The 4,853-nt window shown below is 44.0% G+C and overlaps 1 protein-coding gene across 1 annotated transcript in view; it reads left to right on the top strand.

The window, feature by feature from the left end:
• Positions 1–4,853, top strand: part of LOC142093196 (uncharacterized) — a 31,301-nt gene that overhangs the window by 1,923 nt on the left and 24,525 nt on the right. The window lies entirely within an intron of this gene.

Here is a 4,853-nt window from a genome sequence, read left to right as displayed (position 1 = left end):
TGCCTGCTGTAAGTTAAAAACAATAATTGATTATCACTTTAAAAGGACATTTTTCCTACTTTGATCTTTCAAGCTTTTTCTCTAATTGCCCATATTCCACTTTAGTCTCTAAGGCGGAAGGTAAGTATTTAATATTGTATCCAGCTCTGCTGCTGGCTCCCCTCTGCCCATCTCCCGATCTCTGAAATAGTGGTAATTATTTCTGTCATGGTTACATTTTTCCCCTTGATCTACCCAGCAAAGTGGCTCCCCTCTGCTATTTCACGGCTTCTTACAATATTCGTGTGGCAGGGTTCAGCTAAGGAGGTTATATTCTTAGAAGGCAAGACTGCAGTTACCTTTATCATTCCTCCCCCGAATGCCTAAGTCAGACAGCACACAAACTTTAATGTATGTTCATGGAGGCTGCGCATCTCAGCAGAGCTCTTATCTCTCCTCTGCATGCTATTCTGAATATGAAAACCCAGACAGGTCATGCCCAGAAAACCCTGTCCATTCTGACTTCATCTAATTTTTCACCATGGATTTATATTTTTAATGAGGTCTATAACAAGACAACATCCTTACAGCAAATTTTAAGTGCTCAATGAACCTTGTTTAATCCTCCCTGCAGCCCTAGCAGGCAGAGGTGCACCTCTGTAAGCAGGTAAGCTGAGGCACAAGAGTAATTTCTTAATTGGCTCACAGTCTTCCTCTTGCGTAAAAGGAAGGAACGTTTACTTTAGTAATTACATTATGCTCCCACACAAGACAACTGTGGTAAGGATAACATCTAGCATTTCATTCTCTGTCCCATATCTTCCCCTGCCATTATTCTCTATAAGGCTCTGGACCTGCCAGTCTTCTGTCCTCCTCCCTTTGGTCTCTGTATTCACCTTCCCTTTTGATCCATTGAGGAATTAAACCCAAATTGGCATTCATCGGGGATAACACATAGGACTCGCCAGGAGCACAGCAGTTTTGTGCTATCAGCAGAAGCACAAAATGCACCTGAGCAAATGCACTGGGGAAAGATTGGTTTTTAGGAATGCGAGAAGAGTGAAGCAGGCACAGAACATTCCCTCACCCAGGGAGGTGGGGGAGTCCCTGGCACTCTGAGCACTGGTCAGAGAAACAGGGAGCACGAGGAGAGGACTGATCTGCACAGGCATCTCTGTTTGGGATTTTAATTCACAATTAACACTTTGCTATATCCTATGCTAATCGTTATTATTATCATCATGCTACAAACCATTCATCTTTAGAAACGCACGCCAGCAGTACAAGCCAATTTACACATCAATAAGGAGCAAATACCCCAGACACCATCTCTAACTAACAATTCCTTTACCAGACAATTTATAGTGCTATTAAAGTGTCTATGAAATCAGAAAATCAACCGAACACTGAGAAAAATAATAGCTGTTAGTCCTGCTTTTAAAGTGTAAAACAGCACCAGCTGAGTTCTGGTTCCTCCATAGCACTTCAGGAAAGAAAAATGGGAAAAGTAGATTTTTACCTCCTCCCAATCCTTTGTAGTTGCCAGACTAACCTGATAGACTGCAGAAGTAGCTGAGGGTTGAAAATAACACAACACTCCTATAAAACCTTATTTTGTCTCACAGCTGTTATAACTTAACGGGGTTGGAGCTGTAAAAAACCTTACCGTCTCTTACTGCCTTTCTCTGCCTTGCAAAGAAAAAGGGTTGGACATCCAAGGGCAGCTTCTGTCTCTAGTGCTGGTGCTGCTATACAATGAAGGAATTGTCGGCTGAGTTTTACCTAAATAGCAGAAAAAAGGGTGTGTGTGCGTGCGCTGGTGGCTGTATCAGATTACGCAAGAGAGCCCACGTTCGGGCAAGAATTACAGAGGATTTGGTGGTGGTTGAGCAACTGTGTGAGGGGCAGGACTGGCTTCTGGGTCCAGAGAGCACCAAAATGTGATATCTGAGGCTCTTGCTTTGGTTTGAGAACAAGCATCTTGCCTGTAGGTCAGAGGGTGGCTGCGTGGGGCAGAGAAGCACCGTTTTATCCGTCTGGGAGTGCAAAAGTATAAATTAAAATGTGTCATGTACAAATGAACATGGTAAGTGTATAAGAGCTCGTGCATAAGGGAGCAGGTCCTTAACAGTAGGACTTCTGTGCGTGTTACGTGGATGTGAGCTCTGCTGATTTACTCCATCTGAGGATCTGTCCCAGAGCGTGTCCATGGGTGTGAGTGCAGGACAGGAGGAGCCCGCTGCCTGTACGAGGATGTCCCTGCCATGCCGGTCCCCCGTGCACCATTTAACACAACATTAATTAACCATATGCTTTCGGTGGTCGCCTGTACACTAGCCTTTTGGCTAAAATTCACTGGATACCACTTGAATCTAAAATAAAGACATTACACAAGCATGTTAAATGAAAAAGAAAAAAGCTAGAAATCAATTTCCATTAGTAAGCTGTCTGCAAGGGATGGGAAATTAAACACTAATTTACTTCAGTTATGGGTCATTACCTGAATTTCACAGCCAGCGGCAGAATTGCTGGTTCCTAGCAGAATGCGGTATTACTGTTATAACATAGAACCAATGAGATCTTCTGTTTTATTGGGCTCAGAGGGAAATTATTTTTTGTGGGAGGAGAAAGAAAAAGAATGGTGTAAAGGGACAGATTTTCAGCTAGCATAAATCAATGCACTGCTATTTCAGTGGTGTGTTTATATAGTGTAATTGCCACTTCGAAATAACAGATGCAGCACACGTTAATCAAGCAGTAGCCACCTGCATATCCTTTCCGAGTCTGTTGCTACTTGCGATTGGAAACTTCTGTCATGCAACGATGCAGCTACTATATGCGACTGAATGGTTTCCATCGCAGTCAGCTGCTTCTCCTCTGAAGCGGTCATCACGCAGCTTGCTGGGTAGCATTGCCTTCACCAGGCTTTGGCAACTTGGCCAGAAAGCAAGCAGTTCAACAGTTTTTAGCTGGTAGTATTTCATTCCCTGGGCTTGAGCCCAAAACCATGATTATTGGTTTGCTTGGCATATAGCAGTGGTATTTCCAGGCCATTTTAGAGTCTGATATGCTGGAAGAATTAAAAACTAAGGGTCAAATCACAAGGATCTCGGTAAATCTGTGAAGCTGGGGATGATGCTGCATGACTGGGGAATGGCAAATGCAAAGAGGAAAAAAACAGCAGAGGCAATTACAGGCCTAAAAGTCATGTAATCAGTCGTCTTCGAGCTTTAGAGCAAAGAAAGGGAGAAGCGAAGAGATGGAGGTACATGATAAAATGGGATAATGTGTAACAGATTTGCCCGAAGTGGATCACAGCAGGCTGGATGCCATTGCCTGGGCAGATGCCCGTTTCCTAAGCAAGAAGATGTGGTACACCTCACTGGTCTGGACTTCTGAATAGCATCTGTTGCGGTGTTTATTAGGTAATGATTAAGCTGAAGACGCTGGCAGGTTGCAGTAGGGCTGCTGGGCAGATAGGCAGAAGAGACAGCGAGAGGGAGCGCAGAAAGACAAGGATCAGGTTTGGGAAGAGTCTTTGGTGGCACTGACCAGGGATCAGTACTGGGACCCAGAGAGAGTTTAAATATAGCACGAGCACGTGCACAAACACACCGAGACAAGCGTGTGTGCATGCCCCAGGCCTCCCCTTCTGTATGCGAGCACATGCCACGGGAAGGAGCGGTCCTGCAATAAAGCGGAAAGGCTTTCTCTAGCACAATATTGCTTTTCCTCTGTTACCACAGATTTATGTCTCAATATTTCTGGTTTGAATCATTTTACAGTAATACAAGATGAGGTAATACTACCTTTTAGTAAAATCATTTCTATACTATGTCTTGGTATGCTTCTGATTATAAAAGTAATATTACTGCTGGATTTCAGATCTGTATCACTGCTGTATCACTGCAATGTGTTTTCATGAAAGAAAAGACATGGGAGAACCGAGTTACACAACTGTGTTTGTTTTCCTCTTCTTAGCAACCTTTGCACGTTGTCCCAAGAGGTTCTCAGTCTATGCAAGATTAATTGCCCAAATATAAAAGCCCTGTTAACCTGAATATATTATTGAAAAACAGCATATTTCAATCTGCCCTAGTTTTGAAAATAGAGATGCCGGGTCAGCTCCTGGCATAAATCTGCAATGCTCCTCAGAAGCCAGCGGAGCTTCTCTGATTTACATCGGCAATAAAGTCGTCCTGGTTTGTCTGCCGCTGATGAAAGCGCGAGTGTGCTCGCCGAGCTGCCACAAAGGACGTGGCGGTGGCCGGGGAGGAAACTTCATGGCAATCACCATCTTCTGAACAACTCAAACCTGCCAGCCTTGACATTGCAAACTAAAATGTTTCATTTTTCAGTATGAAAAGCCATTTAAAAAAAAAAAAATCCCCTAGTTTTCTTTCTAATGAATAAAAGCTTGTCTTTGAAAGTTTTCAGTTATGTTGAAATAAAAATTCCGGCTAATATCAAATGATATAGGAATTTCCAGCTGGTCACTTGTTTTTTCTCCCCGTGGGCTGAGGTGGCCCTGGACAGGCACAGCCCCTCAAAATTTGGGTGTGGATTGCTCGGTGAGCTGAACCTTACAGCTTGAATTTCCACCCTCTCTCCACTAGAGGGAATTTTAAACCAGATCTTTTTTAGGGTTAAAGTCCAGTTCTCAGTGTGTTAGAAAGTACTGCCTGCAGGACACTGCTTATCTGGATGCACAGGGGCTGGCTCTTCTGTACGGGACAAGATCCTTGCCCGGTCCTGGCTGATCATAGCTCATCACAGGAACAAACTCTGTTGTGAGGTGAATAGCAGAAAAGGCTCCTTAGTTTTTTAGGGCTCAGCCTTTGATTTCTCCCTGCCCGCGGGGAGGACCAGGCGCA

The sequence above is a fragment of the Calonectris borealis genome, chromosome 26, assembly GCF_964195595.1.
Source record: "Calonectris borealis chromosome 26, bCalBor7.hap1.2, whole genome shotgun sequence".
Lineage (NCBI taxonomy): Eukaryota > Metazoa > Chordata > Aves > Procellariiformes > Procellariidae > Calonectris > Calonectris borealis.
This window is presented reverse-complemented; position numbering and strand designations above follow the sequence as displayed.